Source organism: Scyliorhinus torazame, chromosome 5, assembly GCF_047496885.1.
Source record: "Scyliorhinus torazame isolate Kashiwa2021f chromosome 5, sScyTor2.1, whole genome shotgun sequence".
Taxonomy (NCBI): Eukaryota; Metazoa; Chordata; class Chondrichthyes; order Carcharhiniformes; family Scyliorhinidae; genus Scyliorhinus; species Scyliorhinus torazame.
The window spans coordinates 144,982,560-145,001,625 of record NC_092711.1 but is presented as its reverse complement, the minus strand read 5'-3'; the positions used below and the strand labels follow the sequence as shown (position 1 = coordinate 145,001,625).

At 44.8% G+C, this 19,066-nt stretch overlaps 1 long non-coding RNA gene across 2 annotated transcripts; it reads left to right on the top strand.

Annotated features, from left to right (window-relative positions):
* Window positions 1-5,694: 5,694 nt before the first annotated feature.
* Window positions 5,695-18,669, top strand: LOC140420015 (uncharacterized). 2 transcript variants are annotated; one of them, XR_011946136.1, is made up of 2 exons: window positions 5,695-5,795; window positions 6,607-18,669. It is a non-coding gene; the product is annotated as an uncharacterized lncRNA (long non-coding RNA). The 2 variants fall into 2 exon arrangements; XR_011946135.1 differs by having other exon boundaries at window positions 5,788-5,870.
* Window positions 18,670-19,066: the final 397 nt, after the last annotated feature.

Sequence of the window (19,066 nt, the reverse complement as noted above, 5' to 3'; positions counted from 1 at the left end):
GAATTGAGAGACTCAGCCAGATTGAGACGTGATGTTTGAGATTTCTGTCTGTAATTCCTCCTCTTCTAATATCCTGTAAAAACAGTTTACAAAAGACATCACTGTCAGCACTGGATAGAATTCAGAACAGACAATTCTAGTTCCTAGAGAACATTCTTTCCTCTCTTATTCCCCAAAAGCTGTAAATCTCCATCCCACACACTCTCCCTCCATTCTCACTCTGCTGTATCTAATATTCACCCTCCCAATTCTCCTGAAGGTGCTGATTCAGGCTGATTGACAGATCCACTTCCTGTCCTGGTCACAGAGATCATAACAAATAGGAGCTGCAGTCGGCCATTCGGCCCATCAAGCCTGCCCATTTATTCTGTGGGATCATTGGGCGATCTATGTCAGCGATATTTTCCGTGTTATTGACCAGAGGCTGAGTGTGCTGACTCAACATCTGTGAGCTCAGGAGGCCGAGCTGTAAAACACCAAGGAAAGGATCGGTGATCCTGAAGAGAGAATCCTGAATGTTGAGCAAGATGCCTCCTCGGGGGAGGCAAGAATTAAATCCTTGGAAAACCAGCTGAGTGATGTGGTGGACTCTTGGAGAACCGAGGGTCAGAGAAAGAACATCCGAGTTGTCGGCCTGCCAGAAGGTGTGGAGGGTGAGGCTCCGGTTAGGTTCTTCGAGGACCGGCTGCCATGTTTTCTCAAGCTGGATGTGAAGCCTGGGTGTTTCAAATTAGAAAAGGCATCGGATCCTGTCTTTGAGGCCGAGGGATAGTTTTCACCCCAGGCCTGTAATCATTCACTTCCATGTGGGAGGGACTTTCGACCCCCATTCCCTTGTTGGCCCTTCTTTTCTTCTCATTTTGGAGAAGGTGTCCTGAGGGTAATGACAGTCTGGCCGTGGGGTTAATCCTCCGGATCCTCAGTCTTATTGAGGATCACCAGAAGGTCCTGGAGATGGGTCAGATGAGATGGGACTTGGCTCCATGAGGGAGTGAGGATTTCCTTATTCGAGGATTTTTCAACAGCAACGCAAACGGAGCATCGAGGCTTCGATGAAGTTTGAAGGGAACTCTAGGCTTTGGGAGTGAATTATGTCGCTTTATCCTGAGACTCTGAAAATTGTATCTACAACTCCGTCAAGTCTTTCGAGAATCCATCTAGTGCCTTGGCCTTCGTTAAATCCATGAAGGTCAAGGATTTGGAGGGATGGTTTGCAGCTCAGACTAACTCAGGCTCTAATCTGGACTCTTTCCCTATCATGGTGTTGTCTGAATTTATTATCTTTTATCCTGTTGAAGGGAGTTGTTATTCTGTGAGCGCCGATTGAATGTCTTCTCCTCCTTGAGTGTTACAGGTTCTCGTGTTATCTTATCTCAGTTATGGTAGATGTGCCATATGCTTATTATCTGCCGTCTTTCTTCTATTATCCGAGCGTTAATCATGGCAGAATTGAGTGGTGCCATTGCCGAAGGGTGTGTTGTGGTGGATGCAGGTCTTCACGGGTGGGTCTAAAATGTGGGAGGGATATTCAATCCCCATTCCCTTGTTGGCCCTTCTTTTCTTCTCCTCATTTTGGGGAAGGTATCCTGAGGGTAACGACAGTCTGGCAGTGGGGTTAATCCTCCGGGTCCTCAGTCTTATTGAGGAATGTCCCCTTGGATCTATTGTGGTGGTGATTCTTTTGTATTTTTGTTATTATGGGAGGGTTTATGTGTTGTTGACTTTATCCTACTCTGGTACAGACAGGGCTTTTATCTGTGAAAGGAGCAGTTTGGGGAGACTGCTTCTGTTCTCTCTGTCGCCTAACTAATGGCGGCAGTTAATCTTCAAATTTTCTCAGGGAATGTACGGGGCATCCATCACCCTATCAGAAGGAAAAAGATCATCTCCTTTCTTCAGGAGAAAATTGACAAGAGCTTTATTCCAGGAAACTCATCTGGATGATGAGGAACACATTAAATTGAGACGGGATTGGGTGGGGAAGATTTTTTTCCTCCTCCTTTTCATCAAGTAGCAGGCGTGTGACAATCCTTATTGATCAAATATCCCTTTTAAGGTTTAAACGTATATCAAGGACAAAGGAGGTAGATATGTGATCATTAGAGGTTTGGTGCATGGAGATGCTGTTTCGAGAGTGAATGTTTATAGATCCCCGAGTTACTCCCTGGAGTTCATTACGAAGGTGTTTCTGGATTTTGCAGAGTTAGCTTCGACTAATTCTTTTGTGGTTGGTGACTTCAACGGCCACTTAAGTCCTCTGGTAGATAAGCTCCCGGTTAACAGGATCCCCCCCCCCCCCGCCCAGCGCGCATGCTGCAAGCTAGGCCCTCCCACTCTTCCCATTGGTCGACATCTCAGCAGGAAGGTCAGGAGGCGGGCTCTCCTTTGCACATGCGCAACTTTCCCTCTCGGACATGCGCAGTCACGGGCCGGGGGAAGGGGGCGATCACCGAGCGGCTTCTCGCTCTGGCCGGAGCCGTCAGCCAGTTGCCTGGAAACCTTGTCTCGAGGAGGTGAAGGGCGTGCGAACTGGAACCCAGAGATGTCATGGCGGAGATGATGATTTCTATTGGCTGATTTATTCAGGGCTTCATTTAGACGTCACAAAGCGAAAATTGGAGGTGAAACCTCCTCCTGTGAGTAAAACACTTTCCTCCCCCTTTCCATTTCTTTTCTCATTCTCACCTTCAATTGGTCACTTGCAGCAACTGAAGGGAAAGGAAGTGAATCCAGGAAGGGCGCAGACTCTGGAAAGGTTGGCCCAGGTCTCTCTCTCTCTCAAAGACATTGACATCCTTTGCTCCCTCAACTCGACACATTTATTTGGCTAAAAGGATGGTCTCTTTCCCAATGTTCACAATTAAAGGGCTGGTTTCCTCAGGAAATGGCTGACATTTAAGGGGACAGTAAATTAATACCAGACAGAGAAATGTCCAGTGTTGTTATATGGTGCAGATTAGATATATTATTGATGGTTCTGTAATAAAGTACATTTATTATTATTTCTAGTAGCGTAATATTGTACTGTAGCTACGTTATATATTTCCAGTCATCTCTTCCGTCAGAGGGTTTTTAGTCTGTGGGTTTCTCTTCCACAGGGACCAGTGGAGTCTGGTGGCCATTGAATATTTTCACAGATGAGTTTGACAGATTTTTAAAAACTCATTTTTCACATTTTGTTTTACCGTTGTATGACAATAAACACAACAGAGTAACAGGAAAAATTGGTGGAAAATGGGCACAGAGCAGAACAAGTGGTATTGCCGCATAAATACAAGCAACGCATTGCAGAATTCATTCGGAACAGGATATTTGACGGTCCAGAGCCTCTAGATGAAATGCCGGATCAATTGAACAACCAGTAATCGTGTTAACACGGTTAGAGTGGAAAAAAGATTAGATTCTATAAAAACAGGAGGATAACCATGCAGCTCGCACACCCCAAAATATTGTGAAACAGACTAACAACATAGTTGACTTAAAATGAATAAGGTGAATTGAATTTGGTCATGGAAAACCCAGGAGGAGCAAGTCAGCTGAATTGGAGCCTATGAATTTAAGATAGGGCTCCCATACTTTACACAATACTACTTTACACAATATTTCAGACTTGGAGCAGAGTACAGATGTTAAAAATTCCATAGGGATGCATTCTGTAATCAGCCTATCTCGGTTTTGGATAATCTAGGGAGATTATGCTTCAGTTATACAGGACATTGGTGAGACCACATCTGGAGCACTGTGTACAGTATTGCACTCATTTAAGGAATGATGTAAATGTGTTGTAAGCAGTTCAGAGAAGGTTTACTGGACTCATACCTGGAATTGGAGGCTGGTTTTATGAGGAATGATTGGACGGCTGGTCTTGTGTCCAATGGAGTTTTGGTGACTTGATTGAACCGTATACGATCCCAAGGGGCCTTGACAGGGTGGATGTGGAAAGGATGTTTCCTCTTGTGGGAGAATCTAGAAATTGGAGTCATCTTAAAATAACAACTTTTCCTACATTGTACTCCATTTGGGAAATTTTATCCCACTCATTTAACATGTATTTTTGTAACCTCCTTATGTCCTGTTCACAATTTAATTTCCTACCTCTCTTTGTAACATTGGAACATAGGGGCAGGAGTTGGCCATTCTGCCCATCGAGCCTGCACCATCATTCAATACGATCATGGCCGATCATCCACTTCAATGCCTTTTCCCCCACACTATCCCCATATCCCTTTGCGTTGTTGATATTTAGAAATATGTCAGTTGGGCGGCATGGTGGTGCAGTGGTTAGCACTGTTGCCTGATGGCACCAAGGACCCGGGTTCGATCCTGGCCCTGGGTCACTGTCCGTGCGGAGTTTGCACATTCTCCCCTTGTCTGTGTGGGTCTCACCCCCAGAACCCAAAGATGTGTAGGGTAGGTGGATTGATACTGGTTTTGCAAATCAGTCCATAATTTTCCATGGTTTTTAATTCTATCTGGAATAATTGATTCTGGAAGCTTGCCCACCAATGATGTTAAACTAACTGATCTGTAATTGCTATCCTTTTTGAACAAATGCATAAGATTTGTAATTCTCCAGTCCTCTGGCACCTCCAGCAAAGACTGGGAAATTATTGCCAGCTCCCCTGTAATTTACATTGTCACTTTAACATTTCCTCACCTGTTCAGGTACACTGAGGGAGAATTCAGAATGTCCAATTAACCTAGCAAGCATATCTTTCGGGACTTGTGGGAGGAAACCAGAACACGTGGAGGAACCCCACGGAGACACAGGGAGAACATGCAGACTCTGCACAGGCAGTGACCCAAGCCGGGAATCGAACCCGGGACCCTGGCACTATGGAGTAAAAGTGCTAATCACTGTGCTACTGTGCCGCTCTAGCGACAAAGTTTCCTAGTCTGCCTCCATGGCCTGGGTAGCATCTATATCCTTGGTAAAGACAGACAATGAGTTTAGTTTCATTTTGAACAGGGTGTCAAGTTACTGTGTCTCATTCTTTAAAAGATCCTTCTTCCCATTTAAACAGGTAATGGTAAGTGGGGGAAAAATGATGCACAGTGACCCAAAAACAAGATACTGTCGACTTTCAGATAAAAGCAAATTACTGCAGATGCTGGAATCTGAAACAAAAGCAGTAAAAATTCAAGTATTTCAGCAGGTCTGACAGCATCTGGGGAGAGAAATTGAGCTAATGTTTCGAGTATGGATGGCTTTGACAAAGAGTCATCCAGGCACAAAACATTTGCTCCCTTTTCTCTCCACAGATGCTGTCGGACCTGCTGAGATTGTCCAGCATATTCTGTTACTGTAGACATTCCCTGTCTGCCCAGTTCTATTTTGAAGTCAGCCCCTGAATTGTGTGGACATAGTTTCAACTTTCTACATTTGAGGAACAAACGTTGAAATATTTGCTCCACACCCACAGGGTCTCATCTGTTTAAAGCCACACACAGAAAGGTTCAGTTTCCTCCTGGAGTTTGAGACAAATTAGCTTTCAAAATGCTGCAGAGTTTCAACCAATGAGGAAGATCCGGGCTCAGGCCCGCCCCTCATTCACTCTGATTGGTTGGTGGATCAGCCGCTCCCGTTCAGGCATCCAGGTCCGTCCCCTCTTCGTATTGGTCTGGACCTGCTGTCAATCAACCTGGCATTGTGATACAGAGCATGCGCAATGCGGCTGCTATAGTTGGACACCAGTGCGCAGGCTCAGGAACGAAATTTGGAGCATGCGCAATTCCAGTGTTGGCCTTGCGGATGAGAGTCCTTTGTCCCGGAGAAGCGGAGTCAGCGTCAGGCGGTGGGTGGGAGAATCCGCAAACCCTTCAGAATCATTGTCAGCTCCCTGGTTTGCAGCTGCCGGGAACAGGCCCAGGTTAACCCTCCTACTTCAGCGACTGGAGGATGGTTCACACCAGAGGAGGGGGGACAGTAAATAAGAGCTGTCACTTTGCACTCAAATCAATGAGGATTCTGATCTCTGGAAAGGAAGGAAACCCTGGGAGGTGGGCGGGGAGGATTCACAAACACCCGCTGGAGGCCCCAAACCCCCAATAGGAACCTGCAGGTCCCGAGTTTGCAGCTCCCGGGGCTTGTTTACTTGTGTGCCCAAGTGAGCGGGCATCAGGGTCCCAGTGACCAGGACAGAAAATGATTGATTAATTGATTTTGTTCTCACTTTGCAAAGAGAGGCTTGAGAATTGAACACAGCCAGAGTGGAGGCAGGAGGTAAATTGTAAGGAAAATAATTGTGAAGGTGCTGTGCTGGGTTTGACGGGCTGACCAACTCTCATGGTAAAAATTAAGGGTGGCGTCTGCCAGAGCTGTTGGAACATAGAAGCGGTAAGGAACATGGTTCTGTGCAGTGACAAAGATCCAGTTTATAGTACAGCCAGCATCCAGGCAGCATGCAGACTGGGTCAGTGAACTCAAATACATTTCTGTAAAATATGGGACTATTAGTCACCCTGGGATTTGCATTCAGCGTGGGGTGCAAGAGTGTATGGGTTTACTGTTTTGCAGGTACAAATGAGGAAAATATGTTGTATAGAAAATAGAATTGTATTTTCAGGATTTCTCTCTATATAACGTTTTGTAAACTTCTTTTCCAGGGCTGAATGGGTGGATTTACAGACAGGAAGCTCAAACTGAACATCACAGCATGATCTGACAGAGTCACTGAGTCGCCATGGCCAGAATATCATTAGTCATTGAATTTGCAAGGAGAAAGGTTTGCGTGTTCTGCCTGTGTGACACCATTTCAGACATCATTGTGACTGGAAAAGCATCAGGACACACAATGGAATGAGAGTGTTCCAGTACATTGACTGTACAAAGAGCTTTAACCAGTAAAACAGCCTGTAAAAAAATCACACGATTCGCAGCAAGGAGAAACCGTACAGGTGTTCTGTGTGTGTGGACAAAGCTTCAACTGACTGTCCAAACTGGAGGGATATGAGGAAACTGGCACCATGGAGAAACCGTGGAAATGTGAGGACTGTGGTGAAGGATTCAATTCTTCACCCCGGCTGGAAATCCATCGACGCGTTCACACTGGGGAAAGGCCGTTCAACTGTTCTGTGTGTGAGAGGAGATTCACTCAGTCATCTGCCCTTCGCTTACACCAGCGAGTTCACGCTGAGAAGAAACCATTCAGCTGCACAACCTGTGAAGAGAAATTCAAGTCTTTACCCATCCTCACTGAACACCAGCGAATTCACACGGGTCAGAAACCATTCATTTGCTTTGTGTGTGGGAAGGGATTCACTCAGGTATTCACCCTCCAGACACACCACCAAATGCACACAAACGAGGAACCATTCAGGTGCATCACCTGTGGAGAGACTTTCAATCAGTCAACTGATCTCAGTGAGCACCAAGGCACTCACACTGGGGAGAAGCCGTTCACCTGCTCCGTGTGTGGGAAGGGATTTCCTTGGGCATCCCAACTGCTGACACATCAGTGGGATCACACCGGGGGGAGACGGTTCTCCTGCTCCTTGTGTGGAGCGGGATTCACTCAGTCACAACACCTGCTGAGACACCAGCGAGTTCACAAATGACTGCACGGATTGGAATCTGTTGTTTTGCTGCTGCTAATCACATCCAGGATTGATAGTCTGACAATATCTGGTTTGATTCTGCTGATGTTAACAATCCCTATAACTGGCTGCAGTTTAATATTCTGAAAATGTCACTGATTTTTGGGGCTGAAATGTCCCTTTTTAAAAGCCCCCCTGTGATCTTTCTCCTCAATTCAAGAACTCTCAACAGGAACACATTTACAGTAAAATTATGAACTTGTACTTCAATCCTAACGTGACCTTTGATGCAAATCAGTGTCTAAAAGGTTCCACTGATTGTCATGTGCAGATTAATCCTTGCTGACAATTATTACTGACTCCTTCAGTGTTATGTCCATTATGATATTAAAATTGTGAAGGAAGCAAAACAAACAGTGAAATATTATACAGGTACTGTAAAAACGTACATAAAAACCTTAACATCAACATTGATACTGATGAAGTTTGGAAGTCGCTGAGTTGAATCATTTCTGACACAGCAGCAGCAACATTTGGTAAAGGTGGAACCCACAACAAAGACTGGTTCAGACTCACTCAGCCGAGATGACATCTGTCATTGAAGCAAAAAGCAAAGTCGACCTGATGTGCAACATAAACCCAACAGCTAGGACACTGCATTACTTGAACGTAGCCAAGACAGTTGTGTAAATATCAGGGAGATCCTGTGCAAATAAACATTGGACCAGCCTCTGTCAATAATTCCAAGCTGCCTGTGACAATGGAAATCTATGTCTGATGGGGTGAAGAGGGATCTTTGTCCGACCATCACCAAAGTTGTGCAACTGAAATTGGCAGCTGGTGAAGTTCTCACCAACAGAAGTAGACAGATGTCCTACTGGGTTGATCACGACTGTGAGCTGGACATCTCCCAGACTCTGATTGCCTCTATTGCAGCTTCCATGGTTGAGTTGGACAAGGAACCCTCACCAGTTGAGCTGGAAAAGGCCATTGATCGCTGAGCAAGCAGAAAGGCACCCGGCAAGGATGGGATTCCAGCTGATCTGCTCACACATGGAAAGTCCCTTCGGCTGTCACACCTTCATGACCTCTCTGATGGGTGACAGGAACCATTCCATACGTGTGATGCAAAATCATCACAATATATAAAATCAGCAGTGACAGAGGAGATTCCAACAACTACAGGGACATCTCACTCCTTAGCTAGGAGGACCTTCACTAGGGTCATGTCTAAAAGATTCATCTACTTGCAGATTGAATGTATCCAGAAGCACAGTGCGGTTTCTTTGCTGACAGGTCTGCAGTGAACATGATCTCCACACACCAGTTACAAGAGAAGTGAACAATTGGTATTTAATCTAAAATGTCTATGCTGAGAAAAATGAAACGTTATCATTACTGAGTGAAAGTGAACCTTTCAGTGTGAATCACAATTTAATTGTACAATTGGAAAAGGCACCAAAATGTTTGATTCCCTCAAGACAAACTCCAGCCTCACATAGAAACATAGAAAATAGAAGCAGGAGGAGGCCATTCGGCCCTTCGAGCTTGCGCCATCATTCATTATGATCATGGCTGATCATCCAACTCAATAACCTGTTCCCCGCTTTCCCTCCACATCCTTTGATCCCTTTTGTCCGAAGAGCTGTGTCTAACTGCTTCTTGAAAGCAGACAATGTTTTGTCCTCAACTCTTTCTGTGGTAGTGAATTCCCCAGGCTGACCACTCTCTGGGTGAAGAAATTTCTCCTAATTTCTGTCCTAAGTGGTCTACCCCATATCCTTCGACTATGACGCATGGTGCTGGACTCCCTCACCATCGGGAATCCTTCCTGCATTTACCCTGTCTAGTCCTGTTAGAAGTTTATAGGTTTCCATAAGATCCCTTTCATTCTTCTGAACTCCAGCGAACATAATCCTAACTGGCTGAATCTCTCCTCATACATCGGTCTCGCCATCCCAGGAATCAGTCTGGTAAACCTTCACTGCACTCCCTCTATAGCAAGAACACCCTTCCTCAGATAAGGAGACCAAATCTGCAGACAATGTCCCAGGTGTGGTCTCACCAAGGCCCTGTATAATTGCAACAAGACATCCCTGCTCCTGTACTCACATCCTCCTGTTAATAAGGCCAGCATACCATTTTTCTTCTTCAGCACCTGTTGTACCTGCATGCTTACCTTCAGTGACTGGTGTGCGAAGACACCCAGGTCTCATTGCACATTCCTCTCTCTTAATTTATAGTTATTCAGATAATAATCTGCCGTCCTGTTTTTGCTGCCAAACTGGATAACCTCGTATTATCCACATTGTACTACATCTGCCGTGCATTTTTCCACTCAACTTGTCCAAATAGCACTGAAGCATCCCTGCATCCTCTTCACAGCTCATCCTACCACATAGTTTTGTGCCATCTGCAAATTTTGGGATATTACATTTATTCCCTCATCTAAATCATGGATATAGTGAATAGCTGAGGTGCTGGTACCGATCCTAGCGGTACCCCACTGGTCACTACTATTCGGAAAAATACTTGTTTATTCCTACTCTTTATTTCCTGCCTGCCGACCAGTTTTCTATCCATCTCAATATACAATCCCTAAACCCATGCGGTTTAACTTTCTGATGTGGAACTTTGTTGAAAGCCTTCTGAAAGTCCAAATAAACCACATCCACTGGCTTTCCCTCATTAACTATTCATCAGTTACATCCTTGAAGAATTGCAATAGATTTGTCAAGCATGATTTCCCTTTCCCAGGATGGTGTATTGCCTCCCTGGTGCCAGGGTCAAAGATGTCTCTGAACGAACACAGGACATTGTGAAGGGGGAGGGTGAACAGCCAGAGGTCGTAGTATACATAGGTACGAATGACATAGGCAGGAAAAGGGATGAGGTCCTTCAGAAGGAGTTCAGGGAGTTAGGCAATAAGCTAAGAAGCAGGACCTCTAGGGTTGTAATCTCGGGATTACTCCCTGTGCCATGTGCCAGTGAGGCTAGAAATAGGAGGATAGTGCAGCTAAACACGTGGCTAAACCAGTGGTGTACGAGGGAGGGTTTCAGATTTCTGGGCCAGAGGGATCTCTTCGGAGGCAGGTGCGACCTGTACAAGAAGGACGGGTTGCATCTAAACTCGAGGGGCACCAGTATCCTGGCTGGGAGGTTTGCTTGTGTCACTCGGGAGGATTTAAACTAATATGGCAGGGGGTGGGGACCAGAACGTTAGCTTAGAAGCTGTCATAACTGAAGAGGAAATAGAGAACAAAAATAATAGAACATCACCCTCAGGCAGAACAAAAAAGGTGACAAGTGTGAGAAGGGAGGTGGTCAATGCAGGACTGAGGGTATTGTACCTTAATGATCGCAAGATACGGAATAAGATCAATGAGCTTGTTGCGCACATTGAAATTGGCCGGTACGATGTTGTGGGCATCACAGAGACGTGGCTGCAAGGGGATCAGGGTGGGATCTAAATATACAAAGTGCTGGTGGACAAGGATAAGAGTGGACCTCGGTTGAATGTGCTAAATTGGGGGAAGGCTAATTCTAACAATATTAGGCGGGAACTGAAGAACCTAGATTGGGGGCGGATGTTGAGGGTAAATCAACATCTGACAAGTGGGAGGCTTTCAAATGTCAGTTGAAAGGAATTCAGGACCGGCATGATCCTGTGCGGAAGAAGGATAAATATGGAAAATTTTGGGAACCTTGGATAACGAAAGATATCGTAGGTCTCGTCAAAAAGAAAAAGGAGGCATTTGTCAGGACTAGAAGGCTGGGAACAGATGAAGCCTGTGTAGAATATAAGGAAAGTACGAAGGTACTTAAGCAAGGAGTCAGAAGGGCTAAAAGGGGTCACGAAAAGTCATTGGCAAATAGGGTTAAGGAAAATCCCAAGGCTTTTTACACGTACATAAAAAGCAAGAGGGTAGCCAGGGAAAGGGTTGGCCCACTGAAAGACAGGCAAGGGAATCTATGCGTGGAGCCAGAGGAAATGGGCAAGGTACTAAATGAATACTTTGCATCAGTATTCACCAAAGAGAAGGAATTGGTGGATGTTGAGTCTGAAGAAGGGTGTATAGATAACCTGGGTCACATTGAGATCCAAAAAGACGAGTTGTTGGGCGTCTTGAAAAATATTAAGCTGAATAAGTCCCCAGGACCTGATGGGATCTATCCCAGAATACTGAAGGAGGCAAGGGAGGAAATTGCTGAGGCCTTAACAGAAATCTTTGGATCCTCACTGTCTTCAGGTGATGTCCCGGAGGACTGGAGAATAGCCAACGTTGTTCCTTTGTTTAAGAAGGGTAGCAAGGATAATCCAGGAGACTACAGGCCGGTGGGCCTTACGTCAGTGGTGGGGAAATTACTGGAGAGAATTCTTCGAGGCAGGATCTACTCCCATTTGGAAGCAAGTGGACATATTAACGAGAGGCAGCACGGTTTTGTGAAGGGGAGGTCGTGTCTCACTAACTTGATAGAGTTTTTCGAGGTCACAAAGATGGTTGATGCAGGTAGGGCAGTGGATGTTGTCCATATGGACTTCAGTAAGGCCTTTGACAAGGTCCCTCATGGTAGACTGGTACAAAAGATGAAGTCACATGGGATCAGGGGTGAGCTGGCAAGATGGATACAGAACTGGCTAGGTCATAGAAGGCAGAGAGTAGCAATGGAAGGGTACCTTTCTGATTGGAGGGCTGTGGACTCGTGGTGTTCTGCAGGGACCAGTGCTGGGACCTTTGCTGTTTGTAGTATATATAAATGATTTGGAGGAAAATGTAACTGGTCTGATTAGTAAGTTTGCGGACGACACAAAGGTTGGTGGAATTGCGGATAGCGATGAGGGCTGTCAGAGGATACAGCAGGATTTAGATCATTTGGAGACTTGGGCGGAGAGATGGCAGATAGCGTTTAATCCGGACAAATGTGAGATAATGCATTTTGGAAGGTCTAATACAGGTAGGGAATATACAGTGAATGGTAGAACCTTCAAGAGTATTGACAGTCAGCAAGATCTAGGTGTACAGGTCCACAGGTCACTGCAAGGGGCAACACAGGTGGAGAAGCTAGTCAAGAAGGCAGATGGCATGCTTGCCTTCATTGGCCGGGGCATTGAGTGTAACAATTGGCAAGTCATGTTGCAGCTGTATAGAACCTTAGTTAGGCCACACTTGGAGTATAGTGTTCAATTCTGGTCGCCACACTACCAGACGGATGTGGAGGCTTTAGAGAGGGTGCAGATGGGATTTACCAGGATGTTGCCTGGTATGGAGGGCATAAGCTATGAGGAGAGGTTGAATAAACTTGGTTTGTTCTCATTGGAACGACGGAGGTTGAGGGGCAACCTGATAGAGATCTTCAAAATTATGAGGGGCATAGAGAGTGGATGGCCAGAATGAAGGGGTCAATTACTAGGGGGAATAGGTTTAAGGCGCGAGGGGCAAGGTTTAGAGGAGATGTACGAGGCAAGCTTTTTACATAGAGACTAGTGGGTGCCTGGAACTCGCTACCGGAGGAGGTGATGGAAGCAGGGACGATAGTGACGTTTAAGGGGCATCTTGACAAATACATGGATAGGATGGGAATAGAGGGATACGGACCCTGGAAGTGCAGAAGATTTTAGTTTAGTCGAGCAGCATGGTCGACGCAGGCTTGGAGGGCCGAAGGGCCTGTTCCTGTGCTGTCCTTCTCTTTGTTCTTTCATAAATCCATGTTGACTCTGACCAATTCTGCCACTGTTTTCTAAGTACTCCACTATAAAATCTTTGATTATGGACTTTAGAATTTTCCCCACTGCCGTAATCACGTCGATTAATCTATAATTGCATTTTCTTTCTACCTCCCTTTTTAAATAGTGAGGTTACATTAGCCTCCCTCTGATCTGTAGGAACTGTTCCAGAGTCTATACAATCTTGGAAGATGACCACCAATACATCCACTATTCCTTGAGTCACTTCCTTAAGTCGTCTGGTATGTAGATTATCAGGCCCCGGAGATTTATCGACCTTCAATCTCATCAATGTCCCCAACACCATTTCTCTACTCTGATTTCCTTCAGTTCCTCCCCTCTCTGAACCCTGCATTCCCCAACATTTCTGGTATGTTATTTGTGTTGTCCTTTGAGAAGACAGAAGCAAAGTATGTATTGAGTTGCTCAGCCATTTGTCTTCACCAATCTCTTTCTCTTCGCGTATCTATAGAAACTTTTGCAGTCAGTTTTTTATGTTCCACGCCAGCTTACTCTCGTACGCTATTTTCCCCTTCCTAATCAATCTCTTGGTCCTCCTTTGCTGAATTCTAACCTGCTCCCAATCCTCAGGTTTGTTGTTTCTCCTGGCCAATTTGTATGCTTAGTCCTTGGATCTTGAAGTAATGTTTCAGAACTCACAAACTGTGGGAGGCTCCACCCTCTTTAAGAAGGTTGAAGCTTACCTGTGAAAGCTAATGTTCTTGCTTTATTTTTCTTCAGGTTTATTCCTGTGATTTGGAAAGGTGCCTCAAGGAGAATGGGGGAAAAAAGTTACAATTGGGCAAAGCTGAAACCTCCTTCCCAAAAGAATTGGAAAACAAAGTTTAAAATGGTATTTGGTTCATCTTTGATCTGAAAAGGAAAGTCACCTAAAGTCAGCACAATTGGACAGAGTTGGGAATGTTTGCTCCAATCCCTTTGCAAACAAACAGAGAAGTTAACCCTTTCCACTGACAGCACGGTGATAATTTGCCTTTTAAAGATTTGGCTTTATCCCATTTCTTATCTTTCAAAACAGGGTGTTTGAGAACGGGAGATATGGGAGTTATCTCCAAACTGATTTCAAATATTTGTGTCTCTGATATACAAAGACAATATTGTGTGAATGCAATACTATGGACAGTAAAGTTTCTCCAGGACTCCTGAATGAAACTGAATAATAATTAATAGGATGGCCCACTCAGAATAAGATCGAGAAAATCACATTACCCAATGGAAATTGGAATAACTCACCCCGGGGAGAGCTCAATAGAATAGATCAATGTTATATCGATGTACATTCTCGTGAAAATCAGTGTAGATCAGACAAATAAATTGATAACTTTCTCTTGGAGATAAATGTGTCCCTGCCTCTGAACTTTAAAAGATAAACTGAATTGATTGGCCATTGACTGAGGCATTGGAGCCATGCAGGGAGAGAGAAGTACGGATCCTCCGACAGTGATCCCCCCTCCCCCGGCCCACGCGCCAGATGTTTTGGTAAGATCACCTGAAAGCCCAAGAGTGACGTGTATGGCACATGGAGCCTGATACTGGGATACCAGTGTGGGTGTGCTGATGTGGAAGTGCATGGTGAAGCTGCACTGAAGAACGGGTCCCAGACATACTCAGCTATTCGATAACAGAACAACATTGAGTGATTAATGTGGTCAGTAAAATGAGACAACATTTTAAATCATTATGATATTGACACATATTCCACTGGAAAACTGACTTAAAACAATCAGAATCTAATTATACACACTTGTATCTGTCAGAGGGAGTGAAATTAAAGTGAAGAGGAATCTAGAATCTGGATTTAGAAAATATCCACAAGCTGGAGGTAGGTGAACAGAGAGCTGGAGAATCTTTAAAGTCCGTGCATGAACTTCTGTTTGAAGCTGATGTATTTTCAACATGCCAATAATTTGGAATGGTGTGAGATGCTCTGCAGCTGGGAAAGATGAATCTAAGTGAACAGTTATCACATTTTACTGGAAAGGTTTTTACTTTTATTCTTGGTGGCAGCTCAAGCATTTGTGTTGCTGATTCTGATAACTTTAGCAGTTTTAGTCTGTTATCCAAATGTGTTACATAGAACATAGAACAATACAACGCAGTACAGGCCCTTCGGCCCACGATGTTGCACCGAAACAAAAGCCATCTAACCTACACTATGCCATTATCATCCATATGTTTATCCAATAAACTTTTAAATGCCCTCAATGTTGGCGAGTTCACTACTGTAGCAGGTAGGGCATTCCACGGCCTCACTACTCTGCGTAAAGAACCTACCTCTGACCTCTGTCCTATATCTATTACCCCTCAGTTTAAAGCTATGTCCCCTCGTGCCAGCCATTTCCATCCGCGGGAGAAAGCTCTCACTGTCCACCCTATCCGACCCCCTGATCATTTTGTATGCCTCTATTAAGTCTCCTCTTAACCTTCTTCTCTCCAACGAAAACAACCTCAAGTCCATCAGCCTTTCCTCATAAGATTTTCCCTCCATACCAGGCAACATCCTGGTAAATCTCCTCTGCACCCACTCCAAAGCCTCCACATCCTTCCTATAATGCGGTGACCAGAACTGTACGCAATACTCCAAATGCGGCCGTACCAGAGTTCTGTACAGCTGCAACATGACCTCCCGACTCCGGAACTCAATCCCTCTACCAATAAAGGCCAACACTCCATAGGCCTTCTTCACAACCCTATCAACCTGGGTGGCAACTTTCATGGATCTATGTACATGGACACCTAGATCCCTCTGCTCATCCACACTTTCAAGAACTTTACCATTAGCCAAATATTCCGCATTCCTGTTATTCCTTCCAAAGTGAATCACCTCACACTTCTCTACATTAAACTCCATTTGCCACCTCTCAGCCCAGCTCTGCAGCTTATCTATATCCCTCTGTAACCTGCTACATCCTTCCACACTATCGACAACACCACCGACTTTAGTATCGTCTGCAAATTTACTCACCCACCCTTCTGCGCCTTCCTCTAGGTCATTGATAAAAATGACAAACAGCAACGGCCCCAGAACAGATCCTTGTGGTACTCCACTTGTGACTGTACTCCATTCTGAACATTTCCCATCAACCACCACCCTCTGTCTTCTTTCAGCTAGCCAATTTCTGATCCACATCTCTAAATCACCCTCAATCCCCAGCCTCCGTATTTTCTGCAATAGCCTACCGTGGGGAACCTTATCAAACGCTTTGCTGAAATCCATATACACCACATCAACTGCTCTACCCTCATCCACCTGTTCAGTCACCTTCTCAAAGAACTCAATAAGGTTTGTGAGGCATGACCTACCCTTCACAAAGCCATGCTGACTATCCCTGATCATATTATTCCTATCTAGATGATTATAAATCTTGTCTCTTATAATCCCCTCCAAGACTTTACCCACTACAGACGTGAGGCTCACCGGTCTATAGTTGCCAGGGTTGTCTCTGCTCCCCTTTTTGAACAAAGGGACCACATTTGCTGTCCTCCAGTCCTCTGGCACTACTCCTGTAGCCAATGATGACATAAAAATCAAAGCCAAAGGTCCAGCAATCTCTTCCCTGGCCTCCCAGAGGATCCTAGGATAAATCCCATCAGGTCCCGGGGACTTATCTATTTTACGCCTGTCCAGAATTGCCAACATCTCTTCCCTACGTACCTCAATGCCATCTATTCTATTAGCCTGGGGCTCAGCATTCTCCTCCACAACATTATCTTTTTCCTGAGTGAATACTGACGAAAAATATTCATTTAGTATCTCGCCTATCTCTTCAGACTCCACACACAATTTCCCATCCCTGTCCTTGACTGGTCCTACTCTTTCCCTAGTCATTCGCTTATTCCTGACATACCTATAGAAAGCTTTTGGGTTTTCCTTGATCCTTCCTGCTAAATACTTCTCATGTCCCCTCCTTGCTCATCTTAGCTCTCTCTTTAGATCCTTCCTCGCTACCTTGTAACTATCCATCGCTCCAACTGAAACTTCACACCTCATCTTCACATAGGCCTCCTTCTTCCTCTTAACAAGAGATTCCACTTCCTTGGTAAACCACGGTTCCCTCGCTCGACGCCTTCCTCCCTGCCTGACCGGTACATACTTATCAAGAACACGCAGTAGCTGATCCTTGAACAAGCCCCACTTATCCAGTGTGCCCAACACTTGCAGCCGACTTCTCCACCTTATCCCCCCCAAGTCACGTCTAATGGCATCATAATTGCCCTTCCCCCAGCTATAACTCTTGCCCTGCGGTGTATGCTTATCCCTTTCCATCATTAACGTAAACGTCACCGAATTGTGGTCACTGTCCCTAAAGTGCTCTCCTACCTCCAAATCCAACACCTGGCCTGGTTCATTACCCAAAACCAAATCCAACGTGGCCTCGCCTCTTGTTGGCCTGTCAACATATTGTCTCAGGAAACCCTCCTGCACACACTGTACAAAAAACGACCCATCTATTGTACTCGAACTATATCTTTTCCAGTCAATATTTGGAAAGTTAAAGTCTCCCATAATAACTACCCTGTTACTTTCGCTCTTATCCAGAATCATCTTCGCCATCCTTTCCTCTACATCCCTAGAAGTATTAGGAGACCTATAAAAAACTCCCAACAGGGTGACCTCTCCTTTCCTGTTTCTAACTTCAGCCTCGGAAGAAGAGTCCCCATCTAGCATCCTCTCCGCCACCGTAATACTGCTCTTGACTAGCAGCGCCACACCTCCCCCTCTTTTGCCTCCTTCTCTGAGCTTACTAAAACACCTAAACCCCGGAACCTGCAACATCCATTCCTGTCCTGCTCTATGTATCTATGTAATCAAGAAATTATGAAAACAAGCTTGTAGTGTAGAAATAGGTGGGTTGATCAGAAATCAGTTGAGAGAAGTCAATAAGGATATTCACTTCTCAAGACGGGAAGATTTGTAAGAAATAAATGATAAAACATGAAGGCATTTATTGAATATTATAGGAATAGCTCACTGCCTTTCTCGCCTGTGAAGAAATCTTCCACAGCAGCTTGCTGGGTGACAAACACAGGACAGGCCTGTTCTTTCTGCCCAGGACTGGTCTCTAACACAGGCTCTTAAATTGACATTTCTAACCCTGATATGATTGGATGTCAGGATCCATCCGCAAACCATTTGTCTGTGTAAAGGTTAAAACAGGAAGAGATTTCTAAAAAGATCCATACTGGCTTCACCCAACATCCACACTGGCTCACAGCAGTGAACCATCCAGAGGAGACTGCAGCCACTAGTAATGGAGACCAGTACTCATTCTGCATCATCCGTCTGTCCTCTGGGACTGGGAAATCATTCTCAGGCTGTATGATGTTTTTTGTGTCCATTGTGCATCATTTTAAAATTTGTTTCTTAATAAACCAGCGTAAAATCACATATTAGCTTGGTCCCATTTGTTTTGGGTTATCTGTGACTCCTGGATCAAGTATCTCACCGATCACTGCATGCTGTTCTAGTCACCATATTATAAAATGATACCGAGGTACTGAAGAGGGTGCAAAGAAGATTTATAATGGTGAAACCAGAAATGTGTAGGTACATATAAAATATCAGGAAAAGATTGACAGGCTGGATCTCCTCTCTCCTTAGAAATGAAGGCGGAGGGGATAACCTAATAGAAATCTTTAAAATAATGGAAGGTTTTGTGAGAGAGGATATGGAGAGAATGTGGGGAAGAGCATAGCTAGAGAAAATCAATACTTTATACACATGATATGGAGACACCAATCCCTATCCATGTATTCCAGATTTTAATGTAATTGTCCAATACA